Source organism: Ambystoma mexicanum, chromosome 9, assembly GCF_040938575.1.
Source record: "Ambystoma mexicanum isolate Mex_15411 chromosome 9, UKY_AmexF1_1, whole genome shotgun sequence".
In the NCBI taxonomy this organism is placed as follows: domain Eukaryota; kingdom Metazoa; phylum Chordata; class Amphibia; order Caudata; family Ambystomatidae; genus Ambystoma; species Ambystoma mexicanum.
In genome coordinates this window covers 39,402,299-39,423,857 of record NC_090931.1, presented here as the reverse complement: position 1 = coordinate 39,423,857, position 21,559 = coordinate 39,402,299, and positions in this window count along the sequence as shown.

Below are 21,559 nucleotides of genomic sequence, written 5' to 3'. Positions count from 1 at the left end.
CTCAGAGACCTGTTGGGTGTGTATCTTTTGAACTTATTCCTGAGATACACAGGTGTCACGCCATGTAGGCATCTATGCACTAGTGTCATAGCTTTAAAGAGGATGCTATCCTCAATCCTGAGCCAATGTAGTGCTCTCCTTCCTTCGGTCACATAGTCTCTTCTGTTGATCCCTTTCACCACACGTACCGTGTTGTTCTCCATTATCTGGCATCTTTCAATGCCTTTCTGAGTGGCACCCAACATCAGCGAGTTGCCGTAGTCCAAGCGGGAAAGAATAATGGCCTGGGCAATGGTTGCTGAATTCTTCTCGTTTAGGAGGGGGGCGGATGGCTCTCAGCAAACACAAGTAATAAGTATTGTTTTTATGGAGGTAGTTCACCTGAGCCTCTACGCCTCAGGATGCTTCCATCATCATCCCTAGAGTTTTGACCTGAGCAACTACCTTAATGGCCGACTCTTTGATATGAAATGACTCGTATTTTACTCCTAACTTGGCTCTTGCTTGATGTGAACCAAATATCATCAGCTCATTTTTTTTGCTGTTCAAGCACATCCAAAATCCCACCATCCACTTGTCAAATATATCATAGATTTCCGCGACCTTGGCCATGTCTGTTTGATAGACCCCTTCTAGCCCTTCTAGCCTTGGACGATGCACTGTGAGATGATGGCAAGAGCCGCAACGGCTGCTGATTCCTGTTGGAGCGTTTGCCATGCCACTTGGAATGGATTCATCTGGTGAATAGCATAGGGCAGACAGGCATCCGTGATTGAGTGTTCTGGTTGCAGTCTCCTCGGAATGACAGGAGAGATAGTGAGCCTGGTTCTTGTCCTTCCCCAGTCTATGGCAGATTGTGAATTTGTAGTCTTGGAGCCAGAGGCCCCATCTTGCAATGCACAGAGGCATCCTTGCCTTCGGGTTCCCGTAAATGGTGAGGAGGGCCTGGTGGTCCATGGCAATCATGAAAGCCTTTGCAAATAGAGATGAAAATGCTCACAGGCCCAGATGACCGCCAGGCTCTCCTTCTCAGCCTGTGGGTATTTCTGCTCCATGCCCGACAGGCTGCGGCTGACGTAAGACACACCCCATTTGATGTGTGGGGTCCTGTTGTTGTATTGGGCCAACACTGCGCCAAGATCCATCGGGCTGGCATCAACAGACAAACTGAAATATACCATATGTCTGGCGGATGCAATGTTCGCCCTTTTAGCCTCAAAACTTGTTTCGCACTCGGGGACCAGATGAACTCCTGTTTATCTCTAGTCAACTTTCAGAGTGGGGCACTCACTGTTGCATAGTTTTCCAGATATCGGGAGCAATAGCTTGCAATTACCTCCAGGTCTGATACATTCATTGGGTGTGGCGCTCCCTACAGGGCTGCAACTTTATAGGGGTCAGGCGCATACCATTCTCTGGAAATATGTGTCTGAAGAATGTCAGTGTTTGTTTCCTGAAATTGCATTTGTCCTTGTTAAGCGTCACCCTGGCAGCCTCTAATGCCAAACACATTCGATGTAGTGTGTTGTCATGGTCCTGAGTGTATTTGCTGAAGACTAAAATGTCATTGCTGTAATTAAGGCAGTTCAGAATGTGTTTGATGGCTTGGTGAATCTCCTCTTGCAAGATTTCTGCTGCCGAGGATATCCAAAATTCAGCCTTTTGTAGCGATATAGCCCCAGGTGTGTCACAAACGTGGTGATGTAGCGTGACTCTGGCGCAAACTCCAGCTGGTGGTAGCCTTTATTGAGATACAGCTTGGAGAATACGGTTACCCCGTTGAGGAGGTGAATCATGTCATTGATTCTGGGGGGCTTGGTGACGTTCCCGCTGTATGACTATGTTCGGTCAGTGCATGTACACACAGGCAAATCGACCCTACTGCTGATGTTTTCGGGACAGGTACGATCGGAGAGACCCAAGGAGTGGGTCCTATCGCAGGTTCAATGATGTTCAGATCCAGCAGGTGCCAGATATTTTCTTCCACCTGTTTTTGGATATTGATGGTGATGCCCCTATAATTCTGGGCAACTGGTTTGGCAATCGGATAGATGTGGAGACACACCTTACAGTTACGCAGCTTGCCAAGGCCTTTAAAGAGGTTGGCAAATGTTTTTATGACATCACCCTCCGGTGCCACATATTTATGGGCCTTCATGTGATATAGGATGTGGACGAGGCCCATGTCAATGGCGGTTCGGAAACTCAGTATACATCCACTGGTGGCTTTGGTAGAGAGCACATGCAGCTGGGTGCGGGCAGTGTGTGACTTCTGCGTGCATACCATTGTGAACATCCCTTTACTAGGTAATGGTGTGCTGGAGCCATATGGAAATATGTCCACTATGGACGGCCTCAGCCTAGGCAGAATCAGGAGCCGGTTACAAGCCTCTTCACTCATGACGTTCACTGTCGTGTCGGTGAGAACCAAGAACTAGGTCAGGGTGTCGTTGACTTGCAGGACTAGTGTGGTGATCTGTTCCTTTGTGACCTCATTGCCCAACGCCCACACATAACCCCTTTTCCATTGGTCATCAGGAGAGAATTAGGATTCACTTCCCAACTGTAATCTCAGTTTTAAGCATCGTACATTCCATCTCGTCTTGTAGGACCCTCTTATGTCCAGCAACTTTTACGGTAGTCAAAACTGCTGCTTGTTGCCTTCTCCTTCAGCCGGGTGATATCTCTTGTATTCACAGTCTGACTTCCAGTCATTGGAGTGATACTTCGGATGTCGTCTCCTGCTCCTCGGGGAGGCCCCTTGCAGTGCGGGTGTCGGGGCGTTCCGGCATACCACCCTAAAATGATCATCGTTCCTGCAAGCTGCGCATTTCTGGCCCAAGGAAGGGCACGTGCCTTAGAGGGGGAATTTGTACCGGCACCGGAAACACGTTTTGTTGGTGCTTTCAGTGTTATCTTGGGAAGTTGGCACTAGTTTCTTAACTGATTCCTTGTCTCTCTGCACTGAGGACACCTTCACTCTACCCATGTTGACAACTTGTTGCGAGATGGCTGAGTCACTCTGTGCCGTGGCCAGGATATCATCTAGAGACCATTGTTTTTGGAGTAGTTTCTTTCTGAAATCGGGGGACTCACATCCTGCTATGACCTGAGAGTCTAATGCCTCTTCGTTTGACTATCATTGAAATGCACAATGTTTATGCAGTTGCGGAGGCGCAAGATGAAGTTATCTAGCATTTCTCCTCTCTCTTGCATGGTGGTGTGAAAGATATATCTTTCATAGTCTGCATTGGTATGTGGGGCAAAGTATGTGGTGAGGGTCTCCTGAATCTCCCTAAATGTGGTCTTTTCCTTATCTACTAGTTCGGATAAAATTTCTCGCACCAATGCCTCCACTACCAGGGTCAGTATGTTCTTCTTCCTCTCGTCATCCATGAGGCCCATTGCCTCCGTGTAAACTTTAAAGTCTTTCACCCAGCGGATGCATTGTGCAACCAGATTGCTGGTGTCAGTGAGGTTGAATGTTGTGGGCAGTTGCCAGGGCCATCTGAAAGACTTCCGATGGGCGGGCAGGTACCGTAGCAGGCACATCATCCTCTGACATGGTGGAGCGGTGAGCTGGTTGTGTAGCTGGGAGGAGTGGGAGCTTCTATCAGGGTTTGCAGTAGAGTTCCTTCCCCTGCCCTTGTATTGCAGCCTCCGTGTAGTGCAGTTTCTCCCCTCTCCAGATATGTGCCCTGTCCTCTTGGCCTGATATTAAGGTGAGAGGCCAGGCTAGTATTTCTCCACAATGAAATGTCTTAAGGGAAAATAGCATCAGTTCTTCTTGCTGGGCCGACCAGGTCTCCCCCACCTCACCACGAAAATGAATGGTGATGCCCTACAGGCTGCGTGCGCCACATCCAGTGATGTGATCAGGGCCCACTAGGCCTGCAGGCCTCTCTGCAGTCACCACATAGCACTCTTGCCATGTAGGGAATTAAGGCTGAGGTGCGGGATAGCTTGCAAGACACCCGTTCTGCACCCGGTGCTGGAAATGGTGTGTAGAGCCACGGGAGAGGTCACTGCAACTGTCCCGGCTTCAGAGAATGTAGGCTGCTCCTGTGGCATGTTTCAAGCCCTGCCCAATGTGCTGCCGGGCCAACCCAGGTGTCAAGGGTAGTCTCCTCATCACCAATATCAGCGCAGGTCTAGTGCTGCAGTTGCTGGGAAGACACCAGGGTGTTTAATGCTACGCAGCGCCCAAACAGATGGAAGCCCACACAGCGTAGCACTGGTCTCAACTCTGTCTTTATTTTAACTGAATCTTCCTGCCTCCAGACCTCACTTCCCCAACTCGCCTATTCCCTAGCCCTGCTTCTAGCATAAGGATGCTGGAACCCACAATGTGACACCTGGGTGCAAACATCCCCTCAGTGCCCTTCCAAATACAGCCCCAAAGTGACAGAAACTGAGAAGCCATGCAAGGCCCCTATTGTGAGAGTGAAGCTGGCTAATGTTGAGACCCATTGGAATATGCAGGCCAGTTCAAAACATTGATTTCCGACATAAGGCTTTGTGAAGGAACAAAAATTGACCTCTTTCAACTTTACTAAAGTGGACCAGCGCTCAAGTGAAGGAAAGTGAAAACCTAAATCTGCTAAATGTGCACAATACATTCCAAAAGACATGATCATCAAAAGCCTGTCAGTTCTATGTAAATATTAACCATATGCCATGTGTGTAATTTGAGCTAGAGATGAAAATGGGTTTGTGACACTCCTATAAATCAGAAAAATCAGATACTTGAAGAATAATGAATATGTGTTTTGTGATGTTGGATATTTATAACTATTTCAGCTCATGAATAAACCACAGAAAATGATAGCTCCTCCCAGTAAGGTTGTGCCGCAATCAAAAATGTGTTCCCCGATTCATCATAAATTGTAGAATTCAAAAATATATGTTTATACAGTTATCTGAAAAGAGAAGATAGTGACATGTAGTGACATTCTGAGAAAATCAAACGTGCAAAGAAAATATGTCTTTTAAAATTATGCATTTCTCTCCTCCCCTCATCATCCATAACCCAGACCTCCCAAACTCCTTCCCTATTGGGTGGGAGTGGGCGGATTGGTGGGAGGGGGAGGAACAGAGATGTCCAATCCAAAGTGTGGGAATATTCATAATACGTATGTGTCAACACACTATGCAATACCAATTTCCAATCTGAGAAAGGGAACTAGCGGGAGTGGAACAACTAGCAAGAGAGACAAGGAGAGGCCAAAAGAAGGAGAGAAAGAACAACTAGAGAATGGAGATAAGAGGCTGACCAAGACAGACAGGAGACCCTTGGCCTTTTGCTGTGGACTTCTGTTTGGAAGGCTAGGAGTCCTATCTGAGAGAGGCCTGTGGCTAGTAGGACCTTGCTCTGGACAGGGGCCTGAGGTGTGAGCTGTCAACCTGTTTCCAAATTAGGGTCTGAGGTCTGCCTGGCCTCCTGAGCTGAGAATAGAGACCTCCTATGCAAGTAGATTCATCCCAAAGTCTATCCATTGTGTTGGGAACGACCTGCCTTAATCATTTCCATTTAATTGTGCATGGGCTTGCGAAACTGTTTAGACCCTTAGCACATTTAACTAGAGATAATTCAATTCATGCCCATATAGAAAAGATCACGGGGTGAGTTTTGTTACAAATCAAAACTAACAAATCTCATTCCCAGTGTATTACAGCCACTATAGTCAATAAAGTAATTGGTGACCCTATTTTCCCATTTATTCCCAAACCATAATCCCAAAAAGCCATGCATGTCCTTTTGAATGTAGTGTGTTCCAAAACAAAATTTCCCATTGAGTTTATTTCCCAAATTCTGCCTTTCTGAATAAAAAGCCCAAACTAAATTCCCAATCTATTCCCACTCACCTTAAACTCAGGGGTGTCACAGATGACTGATGCCTAGGGGAGACATGGGGGGAGGGCACTGGGACAAAAGAGCATGTTGATCAATGAGGTGAAGATTGTGCATTAATAAATTGTCTTATGTGTGAAAGTGCAGAGAAATCCCATTGTGCTGATGTGAATTTCAATCTGTGCTCTTGTTGAAAATTAAAGTTTATTTGAAAAATACATGTTGGTCATATACATGCAAACAAATGTCATAAGTGATTATTGTGTTGTGCCACAGAGTTTGTGTGATTCTAGAGAACTTATTAGTGTGTAAATGTAAATAAATATATACTATTATTTCTATACACGAGATTGGTTCCTGACTTGTTGGTGATACAGGGGGTATCAGTTGAGTGGTATTATACAGGTTGGAAACCTAACCAAATTAGAATCTGCTAAGCGCTTTGTTGTGCTACACCTTGATTGGGGGAGGGGAACTTCCCGAGTTGAAAGTGACTGTCCAATAAACAGTGGCAACACCACCTAGCACCAAATCCTGCTGCAGACTTCAGGCCACCGGAGCCAGGTCTGGCACCCATTTGCATGCAGCCTATCTCCTTCAGGGGGGGCCCATCCCACAAGGGTCTGTGCAATCCCTGCGCTGGGTTTTGGGCAACCCGAAACTGGTTTCATTTTGTTTTCGTCTCCTTTATTCTCCATTTATTTTACCCCCAAAATGTAGATTGTTGGTTGGGGGTCAGGCATTATTGGTTCAAAGTGACTTTGCACTGCTGAAAGTGACTTTTCACTACTGACACAAACCCTGATTCATGGAACGGTGCAAAGTGCATTTTTGCAGTGCAAAGTCAGCACAAAGTCTTTTTTGCAGTACAAAATCACTTTGCACTGACTTTGCACTGCAAAACTAAAATGTTTACAGTTCCATGAATTGGGGTTTGTGTCAGCAGTGCAAAGGCACTTTGAACCGTGCCAGAAATTCCACGAATCAAGTGCTTAGTGCCATGGCACTTTCAGGCACTAGACGTCCGATTGCGCCTACTCTGGCTTAAATGCCCAAGAACTGTGAATAGCCTTTTATTTGTTTCCCTCCCTTTCTTGTCTTAAGCCGCCCCTCCTCCTCCTTACTCTTGAGGCAAGTGAAGCCTTCTGCGCATGCGACTGGAACAAAAAAGGCAGCAATCGATAAATAAAGAAATTAATGTTTGCAACGCCAGCGCACCCGAGCACGCCTTTTATCTGAGGCTGAAAAAAGGATGAGCGCTCTTACATTTAGTATTAGTAACCTTTACACTGTGCAGTGCAATGAAGCAGCAGACTCTACACACATACAAAAGTGTGCTACTGGAATTGTTATCTGTATACTAAATATTATCACTACAGATATTCCGCATTTGCGAGGGGGTTGCACGCTGTTTTGCGGTGCGTGCTGCAATCCCTCTGTCTGGTTGAAAGACGTTCAAGCAGGTGTCTAAACAAATAAAGGCATTTCTACGAGAGAGATGTGACCAGCCTGACATTTGAACAAGGTGCAGTCACTCACTATTAAAGCGACACTGGGGGGATGCCAAGCGTGTCTCCAGCACATCCCGCCCATGCGCTTAGTGGGGAAGCAGTGCCATCGTGCGGTCACGTCTCGCGTTACAGCCACGTGCGGCAGGGCTATGCAGATGTGTCACGTGCGAGTGTATGCATGGCCACATGGCTATTTTGGGGCAGCGCCGCCCGTTCTGTCCAGAAGGCCCTCTCTGCAGACCCTGCACCCCCTGTGCAGCGCAAGAGAGGCTGCTGACATCTCGCGGCAAAGCTATTGACGTGCTGACTCTTTTGCTCCCTGTGGATTTCTCCTTTCAACTCTGAGCCCCACCCAAGGTACCACGCGACCCGCAACTTGATTTATAGGTTTAAAGCTCGGGGAAACTACAGAATCTGGAAAATCGCTCCTTTGAATGCGAAGCTAGTTTTGCAGACTCCGAGTTCTTACCATTGACTTGAATTGTATCGATCTAGTCCGGTCGCGACCCCTCTTATCCCCCCCCCCAATTCCCCATTCTCTATATATCCCACCCTCTCTAGCCGAAACCCAAACAAGGGTTCTTTGATGGTCTTCATGGTTGCTAAACTTTCCTGGTTCCACGGGTCTGTTACTGTCATTGCGACACCCTGAACAGCCAAGTGTGCACCAATGGAAGGCGGTCGGTTGATGGGGCAGGCTGGGCTGCTCGCAGGCACAAAGAAACATGGACTGGAGGTGACCTGGAAAAATGAACAGAGAGGCTGCCCTGTCCAGTATTCGGGGATTAAGGCAACCCCCCCCCCCCAACCCCCTAAGTGGCCGTTGGTGGCGACGTCACTCTCAGTCACACCGGGTGGTATTCAATAACCCTCGGACAATAGCCCAACCTGCGTGTTCAAATGATAGTACAAAGTGTAACCTTAAATATAAGAGCCCGTTAATCTCTGGTTCAGCAGCCCCAGGGCTCTCAAGTGTCGGGAGTTGTAGTCCAGGGAGGGTAGGGGTGGGACCAGGGCACGGGGAGGGAGGTGATGTGGGGGGAAACAGGAAAGGCAGTGTGTATCCTGAAGGCATGAATTAAAGACGTGGAGACATTACCTCCATGTTTGTCCGTTTGTCCTTGCGCAGCGAGTCGCGCGCAGGTGTATGCTGAAGACCGGAGGTCCCGATCTAAGTCAGGGTGCTCGACCTGACAACTGGCTACAAAGACGACATCCTGCGTGTGTGGCCGTAACCACGGCGACCCGCTCGCACACACATCAGTCGTAGCCGGAAGATCACAACCCGTGCAGGCAAGTGGAGTAGGTGGCGCCCAGCCAGGTGGCAGTACTTCAAAGGCCTAGGGCTTCAGCAATGAGTGAGGAGTGCTCGGGGGGCACGTGGGGACATATCAGAAGGCAACGGTGCTCGTGCCTCAAGGAGGCGGCCGTTTACCCACCAGGGGGCACTTTAAAAAGAAAAGAAGAAGATCGGGAAACATCCATGGGAGGAGTGCACTGGGGAAGTGCTGGACATTCCCTGTGGAGCTGTGCTCGTGCCTATTCAGGCGGCCAAATCCAGTGGGTACTGCCCACATTGGGCAGGACACTCCGTTTACCAAGTGGGGAAGCACAGTGATCTGCCCACAACATTTCTGATCAGGACATCCCGGACACGGTGCCAGTGACCCCACACCACGAAGCAGGAGAAAGGGGAGACGATCAATGCCTTTGTAATCAAACTACTCAGCAAACTTTGCAAATTACTCCACTGAAGCGCTCCGCTCGCAGATCACTGCAGGGTGTGAGTCGCAGTCATTCAGGAGAATGCTACTACAGAAGGAATGGTCCCTGGAGGAAATAGTCATGCTAGAAAGAGCGGAAATGGCTATTGACTCACAAGTAGAATCATTTGGGAGCCAAAAGGTCAGATGCCACAATCCAACAGTGTACACAAACTAGCAGGAGCCTCCAGGGAGCCTGGCGAACCTTTCTGTTATCGATGCGGCTACGAGTACCCACATGAAGGCTCATGCCCAGCAATTGGACAACGTTGATCAGACTGCAGAGAAGAGAATCACTTCAAGTCTGTATGCTGCATAGCGAGAAGTCTCGGTTAGGAGAACGACGGGGGCACATCCAACTGATCACGCAGTAGGCCCACGATCATGGCCACTGAAACCTCTCAGATGGCTGCACAGTCTTTTCAGCAAGGAAAAGGGAGAAGATAGTAGAGACCACGGATCAGGCGAGGAGAGGCACAGATGAGAAAAGAAGGAAGAAAGATCAGGAAGGAAAGTAGACGATACTGGATGTCCTGGACAAGACTAAAGCACTGCTCAAGGCATCTCATCTGCTACCTAGTTGAACAGTCGCTGTTGCAAAACGAACAGAGTTCTTCAGAAGGGGAGCAAAGAAAAAAAGGCTACCTCTATGCGCTAGGAAATCAGAACGCAACCCAACACAGCCCCAGGCTACTAATGCAACTGAACGAGACACAAACAGAATTTCTCATTGACACAAGTGCAATGGTCAATGTCATCAGTGAACAGGTATACCAGTCGCTGCCACACACTCCTAGATTACACACAGTGGAAGTAGACGTCTATCTGTATGGTTCAAAAGTCCCTTTGCAGTGTTTGGGGCAATTCGAGGTGCACTGTCGATACAAAACACAGACCATGGACATACCAGTACACGTGATCTCCACCCCTAGTCAGGGTGCATCATGAGCTTTAAGACAGCGATCAAAATGGGCCTAATTCACATCCTCTACCAGCTCATGGTCCATAAATACATTGGCACTGTGGACGAGATAGAACAACTCTACCCGGCACTGTTTAAAGCAATAGGAAATATCCAGAATTGCCAAATCACGCTTCATTTTGACCCAGAAGGGAGACAGGTGGCCGAGCATTACTGGGGAATCCCAGTGAAAATACAGCATGAGGTGGAAGAGGAGCTACATCAGCTATTAAGCCAAGACCTCATCGAACGGGCGCCGGGGCCCACACCATGGTGTCACCCATTGTGCCCGTCCCAAAGAAAGGATCAGATACCATTCAGCTATGCTTGGACATGAGAAGACCCAATAAAGCCATCAAACGGGAAAGCCATCTAGCCCCCCGCATCACGAACATGGTTCATCTACGAAATGACGCCAAAGTCTTCTGGAAACTGTACTTGAACGAAGGGTACCATCAGCTGGTCTTAAGCCCAGAGAGCAGGTATATTGCCATATTCATAACCCATCTACGGTTATACAGGTACAAAAGGCTAAGCTTTGGCATCTCATCAACAGTCGAAATCTTCCAGGCCGAAATCCACAATGTGATCAAGCATATCCCAAATTGTATCAATTACAGCAACAACATCTTGGTCTTCAGCAAAACAACAGGAAAGCACGATGACACGCTGGCACGAGTATGCATGGCCCTGGAGGCGGCCAACCTCACATTAAATTGAGAGAAGTGTGAGTTCAGGAAAGCTACCCTCAGATTTTTGGTCACATTTTCGCAGCAAATGGAATGATGCTTGACTCAGAGAATGTACATGCACTAAACGAGACATCGCCGCCAACTAATGTGTTAGAAATGTTATCATTCTTAGGCCTGATAAGCTATTGCGCTTGTTACATCAAGGACTTCTCGACTATAAGTGAGCCCCAGAGGGCACTAACCAAACAACACACACCTTTTCACTGGTCAACCGATTGCCAAGCAAGCTTCGCAGCCATCCGCGACAGAATAGCAAGGACAGAAAACATGGCCTATTTTGATGTGGACAGGGAGACAGAACTGACTGTTGATGCGAGCCCGGTGGGTCTGGTGGCTATATTAGCACAGAATTGCCCTGATTGCTCAGGACAGAGACACATCATCTCCTATGCAAGCAGAAGCTTGTCCAAAACTGAACAAGCCTATTCACAGGTGGAAAAAGAAAGCTTGGCAGTCGTGTGGGCCTGCAAACAATTCCACCTGTTCCTATATGGTAAACCCTTCACAATCATAACAGACCACAAAGCACTACTGTTCCTCTAGGGCAACCCTCAGGCAAACATGCCTCCCTGCATCGCACGATGGTGCCTGCGGCTGCAAGATTACTCTTTTAACATCATCCACATACCGGGCAAGGAAGCCAACCCGGCTGATTTCTTGTCACGCCACCCCAGACAAGAACACACCCCGGGAACCGTTGGTGGCAGATTGCTATATCAGATACCTCATCCAGAAGAGCGTTCCGCACGACATAGAACCCCTGGAGCTAGCGAAAGCGGCAGAAGTTGACATCGCATTTCAGGTAATAACGGAGGGGCTGAAGACAGGGAAATGGCGATCGGTTAAAGAAAGAAGCAAAAGGGAGTCTGTCGAACCAAGGAAGGATGTGGATAGTCTACTACTGGTCAGAGATGAGCTAGCTCTGTTAGAAGAGAATATGCTCTTAAAGGAAAACTCGATCGTCATACCTATTCAACTCAGGAGACGAGTGCTAGACCTCGCACATGAAGGACACCAAGGGATAGTCTGAACAAAAAGAATGCTATACCAGAAGGTGTGGTTTCCAAAACTGTGTGGGATGGTGGAAAACATACTGAGAGACTGCCCCACATGCAGTCTCATCACCCCTACAAGACACCCTGAACCACTGAACATGTTACCATTACTGGACGGTGTGTGGGAGGAGGTTGCCATAGACTTCTTTGGGCCAATGGAAGGGGGGAAATAGGTGGTGGCAGTGATGGACGAATATTCCAGGTACGCAGAGGCACAAGTGGTTTCATCCACAGCGGCCCATCATGTCATTCATGTGTAAGACAGGACCTTCACTGCCTATGGCATTCCCCGGCAGACCAAATCTGATAACGGGCCACCTTTCACGATCCAAGACCTCTGAGACTTTGCAGAATGCATGGGCTTCAAGCACAGGAAGGTCACGCCACTGTGGCCCCAGGCAAACAGCATGATCAAAAGATTCATAGCCAACATGAAGAGAACATTACAAATATCTCAATTGACTAGGCAACCGTTTGAGCAAGTGCTTCATCAATTATTGAGGGATTCCAGGAGCACCCCTCCCAGCTCAACAGGGAAGTGCCCCGCTGAAGTCATGTTTGGACGGAGTGTTCGCACCAGACTGCCTCACCACAAAAAGGGCTGCTGAACACCGAAGACCGAGAGATGAGAAATAGGGACATTCAATCAAATGAAAAAGAGAAACAACAAGACTAGATGGCCTCCTCACAGGAAACGTGAGTGGTCCCGGGAAGCTTGAGAGCTCAGCAGTCCTGCCTGTGGGGAAACATGGAATTTTCAAAAAAAGCATAACAATATCTCTTCTTGGTGCTATCGAGCAAAGGGTGACACTGCAGCAATGCAATCCACAACAACTAGGAAGCATTGAATGTAATAGCACATACAGTGAAACTGCCTCCATGCATGCACGCATGTTCCATTCCATTTGGGACACACCAGTCCACTTCTGGTTTTAATTTTGCATTCTGGCACTTATAGTCCTGTATTTTCCCATTAGAAACTCAGAACTACAAGTCCCAGAATGCAAAGTTAAACCCAGAGATAGAATGGATAATATTTCAATATATGTGCTTCTAGCATCTGGATTTGTTGCTCCCTGTTTCCCGGTTGATAGGCGCCTCAACACCGATGTGAATTCCAACCGATTTTAGATGTGTAAGGATGTGTGCTGTTTTAATCTAAAAAACACCTCCTCACTAGTGAGCCTGACTTCTTTGACTGTTGCTGGTGCCGTGTGTGACGAATCAACTTCCAGGAACAAGAAGCCCAGGGATGAATATCGGTTTCTAAACCATCAATCGGCCACACACCTCTAGTAAACCAGAACGGATCCGAACAGATTGGAAACACAAGCAAATTATAAACCTCCTTGTCCAATTTTGGCAACGTGGGTGGAACAGCAGGCTTATCTCTGCAAGGTTGTGGATCGTTGGTTAGTTGCAACACAGCAAAAATACAATTATTACCCAATGATAAAAGAGACTGTCCAGACAAGGTTGTATACAAATATCTACTTCATTTATATCACAACAGACAGTTCTAGCAACACTACAAAATACAACCCACGCTGTAAAGGAATACAGAGGACAAACAGTTTCAAAGAAGGAAAAGGGGTTCACTCTGGGTACTGACAGGAGGGCAGTCAGTATGGTTAATAACCACAACAGCTTGTTAATGGTTCTTGGCTTTAGCACAAAGGTGACAAAAGGTCTTAAAATGTCTCTATGGGCCTTCTGAGAAGGACCAGGTGAACAGAGACAAAATGTACCCTGTGCTGTAGGTTTTCTTAGTGCCTGCCAGGGTCGAGTCGGCTTCAGGGCACTTTGCATCTTCTGTGACAGAGTTCGAGATGGGAAACAGCTGCAGGTATCAGGCAGCAGGGGAATCAGCAAGCAAAGGTGGAGGAACGGCTGCTGGCTGGCCTAAACAGTGGCACAGGGACAGGAATCATGTGATGATCAGTGGTTCTGAAACAATGGTTGAGATGTCTCAGATGTTTTTGAGTGACTGTGGCTTGACATCGGTGAGCATTGCAGTCGGTTGTAGCTTGAGAAACACGACTGGCTCAAAAAAGGCCTTTAAGGTAGATGTTGGTAGATGCTCGTCGAGGCACTTCCCCCAGCTTCTTCAATGGGCTTGTGGTGTCTTTTAAGGCGGGCGGCCCAAAGCTGTGGAATATGTTGCAGGCAGCTGCCTCGTCCTTGGCTATAGGTTCAGAGACTTTCTGGCACTTCCTATCCAGGAAGCTTGCTTCAGAGCCTAGCCGGCATGCTGTGTGCTGGCTGGGTACTGGTTCTGGGGTGGCTAGAGGGTCCGCTGAGTTCTTTATCTCCCTCTGCTCTCTGGGAGAAGTTTTGGGGAGGGATCCTGCTTTCCTCTTTGGATATCCTGGCCTTCCTTCACTGGTGGAAGATGTAAGGCAGGCTGTACCTTTAGCCAGCGTCCAATGCTGAGTTCTTCTTGTTACTCCTTGCAAAGTCTTCAGATGATCTGCCCAAAAGAGGGGCTCAGACCTCTTTTAAAGGCAGGTGGGCCACAGTAATTGGTGTAGGCTAAGCCTACCTCTATGAACCAATCCTAGGGTCGCTACCAAAAATCTCCTGTATGTGTCAGGTCATAACTAGTGTTTTTCAAGAGGAAAGGTAAAGGGGTGAAAACAGGAACAAGGTGTGCAGTAGAAATAATATGCCTGAATCCTTCTTTCAACAGAAAGAACTCTGGACTCACTCCCTTTTGACATAAAGTCCCACCCATCTTCCTGTCATTTTCAAAGAGTCTCTCTGGTTAATGGTTCTCACTGGGTTGTCCCTGTTAAAACAGCAGGTCTCCCTTGAAGCTATGGCGAGACCAGATGTCCTGGCTCCTGCAAACCACATTCTCATACCTTATGAATGTGGTCCCCCTTGCAGGGTGGCCTACTGTAAACAACAGACCCAAAATGTTACCACTGCATTACTGCACTGCCCAATTATGAATTGGGCGGAAAGTTTGAGGATTCACTTCCAGCTCTGAGCTGGAGGTATATCCACAGACTTTCTGCCCCTTTTTGGTGCAATTGCTGCAGTAGAATTACCGCTGCAGTAATTGCACCGAAAATGCTCCATTGAGTTCAATGGACTCCATAAAAATGGGGACTTACACCGCCTCCGCCACTTGTGATCCGGTGGTAATACCGTCAGATCAAGTAGCGGTTACAGTAGTTGCGTTGGGCTGTATTCCCGCCAGATTTACTGCTGCCATACCGCCCAACTCGTGACGAGGCTTGTGTCCATTGCGCAATATCAACTAGATAGAGGGCTCTTTCATGTTGTTTCAGCTTCTCTGAGTAACATCACTGGTACTTCATTCACAGACTGACATATTGATTTCTTAGACCTGTGGGTCACACTAGTGAGGTATGGTTCTCTATTGTGCTTTTCCATCATTGTGTATTAATTCTATAAGGTACACTTCACAGCTGGGTGTTTTATAATTTACCAGTTTTTGTTTTTTGCTCTGTTTTGTAATTATTTTTGAATAGTTCCCACGCTATTTAGACCCTAGGAGTCGCAGATCACTCAGACAGGTATGCGCTGTCATGTTCCTTGTATGCTACAGCATATGCAATGGTTGTGTAAGCTTTATTTGTAAACTAATACATGGCTCATATACTTCTTATAGAGCCAGCCCTGATGAAGGACTTGTGGTGTGAAATGCACTGACGAAGCGTCCATCTGCCTCTGTGCTCATTTAATGGTGTACATTCGGAAAGGAGTGAACAATAAAGAAAACAGTGACTCAGAATTATACGTCTTCATCTAAATATATAATTGGAATATTTATGGGAACTTTTCAGAATAGTATTTGCAAATGTCTGCTATCAGAACTGATGGTTTTTTCCATTCGTTTTTCTCTCTCTCTTTGACTTATTCCACATATGTGTAGTGTGAATGCTGACCAGCACCTAGGTACTACTAATAATTAATGAAAACGAGGGAATCGTGTTACCTGATGTCCAGTCCGGCAAGGACACAGTTAAAGAAGCCAGGTTCCTGAAAGCACCAATGACGACAGCCTATCGGAGGCCGGAAATGTAGCGCATGTGCAGAGCTTCAGGCTGGCAACAGGCAGGTTGCTGCGCAAAAGAATAAAGGAGCAGTTTAATCATTACTTGGCTCCATGCATTCATTTTCTCTTTGCTGATCCAAAGCCTGTTGTGAGCCCACACGAGACAGGACAATAGTGACGAGGATGGGATAGCTGTGTGACTGCATCCTGTATCACACCAAAAAATGTTTCTCTTCTCTCGTTCCTGTAAGGGGTGCGAAATACGTTCTCCACTACACCTGCAATTTGTCGGAGCGAGGACAGGAACAACGAGAAGGCCATGAGGACGATATGCCAGGCGCAAGCGCATTCTGTAGGCCAGTGCCTTTCGACATGCAAGATCAAAAATCGCTCAGACCAAGGTGGGAGAGATGGCTGCAGCGATTTGAAAACTACCTGGCGGTCCATGATGAACAGGCGCCTAATCTTTTTGCAAGAAAACTGCTCATAAACCTGTGGGAGATGACGTAGAAGATCTCATCCCCACTTTCCCGCCAGAAGAAGTGAGGACATTTGTTGGTCTGAAGGAAGCACTATCTGCCTACTTTGATCCGCAACAAAACATCGACCATGAAAGGCACATGTTCAACACTGTGTGCCAACTCACAGGTGAGAACATGGACGCATTTGCGACCAGGCATCCCAAGCTGATGGCCTAATCTGAATTCCACAAGTTCTCAAACGAAGAAGCAATATGCCTCAGGATCATTAGTGACTGTCTGTTGTCATCATTCAGAAAGAAGTTGTTAGGGTAGCCACTTCCGCTGAATACCATTCTACAGATGGCCAGGACAGAAGCACGCGCCGAAATGTAGGCGACCCAAATGGAGAGTAACAAAGGACCTACAAAGGTACAGATATATCAGGTGACTACAGGGGGACGTAGTCGCTATACTGGTGGCAACCAGACAAGAAGTCATGTCTCCATGAGCAGTTGCTATCATTGCGGACTGACATTTCCCCATGATCCAGGCATGAAATGCCCGGTATTTGGAAAGAAATGCATCTGTGGCCGAGAAAATCATTTGGCCATTGTGTCGGAATAAAAAGTATATCGTGCCTCCTATTGTAATAAATATATTAATATTGACCTACGCCAAGCTGCTCGAAAGTCACTTGCGGGATCTGTGTTACAAGGTCCTGACCTTTAATCCATGTAGGCCGCCATTTTAGGTCAAACCGCCATTTTAGGATTTGTATGGAAAAGTCACCCTGTGAGCTAAAATGGTGGATGATGTCATTGCAAAATACATCATGGCCGTCTTGACCCCTGTACATCGCTAATGTGTAATCTGCCTGCAGGCTACTTGTTGAGGTCATGAACTGAGACCTCGTCCTACGTTGACCTATGTGTAAAAGGATTACTCGCGCAAGTAAACCAATCCACGAGTATGTATTATGATAATGTATTTACACATTGGACAAAGAACATCTTATTTACTATATTGTATTAATGTTTAAGAAGACCTGCTATACGAAACTTAGAATACACAGTTAATGCATACGCTTATTGTTACATGTAATAAAGAACAAACCAGTTAGATGCGGTTATTTGAGACTCGGCAACGAACCCTAGAATATGTGATGTATAAAGTAGAATATTAACCCGAAGAGGGGTTGGCCATAGCGCTCACAAAATGTATAAAAAGCGAATGCATTCTAATGTACAGTCTCTCACTGAACACACTGAACCACGCTATAGTTCGTTGTGTTGTACTGAGGGCCGATAGCTATCTGACTTTGCACTGTTTTTGTAATTGTATTCGATAGAGAAAGTACTTTGTATGTTCCTTTGAAACCTGTGTTTGGTGTATTTCCTTTTGGGGTATAGGGACCCTCAAGATTGATGCCGGATTGTTGAAGGTGGACACTTGCTATCGGACCGGGATCGGACGGTGTACAAAAGTAAGGGGTCCCTGGATGAGATGCGACACCTCAGCAGCGCTGCACGATCTGATCCCTGGACGACTAGCCTGTGATCTGAGACGGCATCTTGACGAGGGTCCACTTATCGAGGCGGGCAGATTTGCCGAAATCGCCATATACGAGGTAAGATTATTTAGGTAAGATTCTTAGAAGTACCGATCGGTCCTCCTTAGGTTTGGCCAGGTGAGTCGTGACCCGATTCTTAATTTAACCCTGGCAATTTGAATTTTGGCTCATTGTATCTGCAGACACAATTATTGACCAGATAACACCAAGAATTTGAGATATGCCTGGGAAATTGTCTACCTGCTTTAGGGCATTATTCCGCAGTGATAGACAATCTTTGGAATTTAGCCGTCCGGCACCACAGGAGTGGTCGCCGGCATGTACTATGTACTGTAAGCATGGCATTGGAAGTATAGTATTTAATGATATGTGGCACAGACAAACCAGACATGCCTCCGAACTTCAGTGGCCAATCAATGGTAGTTTCGAGATCCCCGCGCATTGAATATTTGGAGTCAGTATTGTTAAAGAAAAAGGCTAGACTTGCAGCATTTGATGTTTTACAGAATTGGAAAAAAGAAGCGTTACAACAGCTTAAGAGTAGAGAGAAACATGCGTGCCGTCATAAAACGGTTGCCGAAAAAGCGTTATTATATGATCAGGATAAACAGGCTGAGTCGGCTAAAAATATGGAAAGGGCTTTCTCACTTGGTATCCAGAAAATCTATCCTTCCAAAGATCTTTCTGATTCTGATGAGTTTTTTGAGAAAATATTAAATGAACAAAGGCCTGGTGCCTCTGCGCCACCTCCGTATGTTCCTCTTCCCGCTGCTGTACCTTTTCCTGCTGTTATTCCTACTCTTCCTGCTCAACCGGTTGTTCCTATTCCTCCGACTGTTGTTCCTCCACCTGCTCCTCTGCCTCTTCCTGTTGCACCAGTTATAGCTCCTCCATCGAATTTGCCTATCCCCTCTCTTCCAAGTGGTCTTGGGCCGCTTGTAATCGATCATGGTGCAGGCTCGAAGGTTGTCACTCGCAGTACTGTACCACCGGAGAAGAAACGTGAGTTAATTGCATGGGCTAAACATCGTATGGAGAAGGATGATCAGGCTAGTGTTTTTTCCACACTTTTTAATATGGATAATTTTCCTGAGAAAAATGTTTTTATTGAAGGTTTGGGGATTCAGTTATGTATAATGTGGGGAAGATTAAGCAATGCGGATGTTCCGCAAAGGTTAAGGGATCTAAATACTTTAGCACTTTCCAGAGATACTGTGGAGAAGGTAAATGAGCATGTCGAGAGGTTATTTGAATATAGAAAGGAGTTAGAAAGGATACGGAATGAGGAAGATGGAGAGGAAAGTATCTATGTACAGACAGAAACGGTACCTTCCGTGTCGTAAACCGATGTCGGAGGAAATGCGAATTTGTAAGAAAGATGCGATTAGATGGATTTCAGACATATCGATAACTCCAGTTGAGGTATATGACACATATAGTCAATATACGTAAGAAATGCAGAGAAAAGTGATACAGGTAATGATAGAGTACCTGCAAGATGAATATGTAAAGAGGAAGATTAGTTGTCCCACAGAGTTATTGAATATTTATAAGAGAGCTTTTTCGTTTGACACTTCTTCGACTGCTTTAGCGCTCGATTTGGCTCTGTTGCTTAGTAAGCGTTCGGAGTTGCCTACATCTCAGTTGCCTATGAGAGAGGTTCCTCCGACATTTGTCCCGAAGGTTGAGGTTGTGGCCGATGCTGCACGAGGTATAGTCGCTGTGGACATTCCCGCACATTATGTATCACAGTTTGTTCACGTCCCGTTTTCACGACAGGAAGTGAACACCATTAGACAGTCTATTCCTGATATTAGGAACAATCCGACAGGGTTCTATAAAGAGATGGAATCTGTTTTGCAATCCTCAGTGTTCACCTTGGGTGACATTGATTTGTTGTTTCCGGTACTCCTGCCCATAGATTTATGGAAACAATTTAGAACTATTGACGATGTACCCGGGTTGGGAGATACATGGGCGAATTTAACTAGACTCGATGGGGAAAGGCCAGCTGGTGAAAGACCACAGCAGGTGATATTAACCTTGCCTGATAGAATCATTGCTAAATTAAAAACCATAATTTCTGAAAAAAGAATTATATGGGACAAGCTTACGGCCTGTGTCCAAGGAAAGTCTGAGGGTGCTACCGAGTTCTTTAATCGGTTCGAACAGGTATTTTCGGATTTCAGTGGACAAAACTTAGGCACAGAGTCTGGGAAAAGTTTATCTGTGGACAAATTTGTACGTGGATTGCTGCCTGACATCCAGTCACAGATTATGTCCTCTGAGAGCGCTTGGCAGGCGAAATCGCAATCAGAAGTACTGCATATGGCTCAGTACTATGAGAATCGTGTCGACAATGAAAAAGATAGGATTGAAAAACGGAAGGGTGATTTAAAAACAAAGGTGCTATTGCAGCAAATTGTTAGAGGCCCCAGAGGGGATAACTCTCAGGTTAGAGGTCAGTATGTCCCACAGGGAATGTGCCCTTGGGTCCTGTGAACATTAATCAATGTGCTTATTGTCGACAAGAGGGTCATTGGCGAGCACAATGCCCTGTCCTTCAACAGAGGTCGAATAATAACATAGTTAGGCAATCTAGAGGTCGCCCGGGCATAGGGGACCCTGGTAGAGGTCAGTTCACACAGGACCCTCAACAACCTTTTTCGCAGGACAATCAGACTCCGATACTAGGAACATATTTGAACATCCTTCCACTGCATATTTGTCTGAAGAGCTTCCTTTTGACAATATTCTGTTTCGCTAGGATTGCCCGAAGCAGGGTTTGGAACCTACACCTATTCCTGTCAATCAGAAAGGTCCCTACGTTGAAATGATAGTGGGAAATAGGAAACATCAGTTTTTGATAGACACTGGAGCGCAGAAGTGTTCCATTGATCGTTCACGGGTTCCAAACGTTCCACTGTCAGGGCAAACCAATGTTTCTGTAGGGTTTTCTGGTACTCCAGTTGTTTGTCAGGTCTCTATACCAGTACCTATTTCTTTTGGTCCCTTTACGGACCAGTGTCCTTTTCTATAGACCTCGGATTGCGGGGAAAACTTGCTGGGATTGAACCTGTTAAACAAATTAAATGCAGTGATTTATTGTTCTTCTGATGGAGAACGCTTACAATTTCACCACAGCAATCTTCCGCCTCGCAATTTCTGACTAGACCTTTGCCTCCAGAATTCATTGATGTACCAGAGACTTTATGAGCTGTTGACAACAATGATGTCAGTGTTTTGCAGATTGAGCCTGTTAAAATAGCTTTGAAACATGGAATTGAGCTGCCACGCATTCCCCAGTATAAGATTTCGGTTGAGGGCGAGCGAGCTTTGAAATGTATTGTTTCCGATTTTGTGCACCGTGGTGTGATTGAAGAAATTTCAGGAAGTTTGTGTAATAGTCCGATTTTACCCATGTACAAGAAAGGAGATAATGTAATTCTGTTTCATATTTGATTTACTTGCCATTAATAAAGTTGTGACACTGCAATTTCCAATTGTGCCTGATGTGACAACGATCTTAACCATGATTCCAGCTACAGCTACTTACTTTAGTGTTGTGGACCTAAAGAATGCGTTCTTTAGTATTCCTATACACAAGG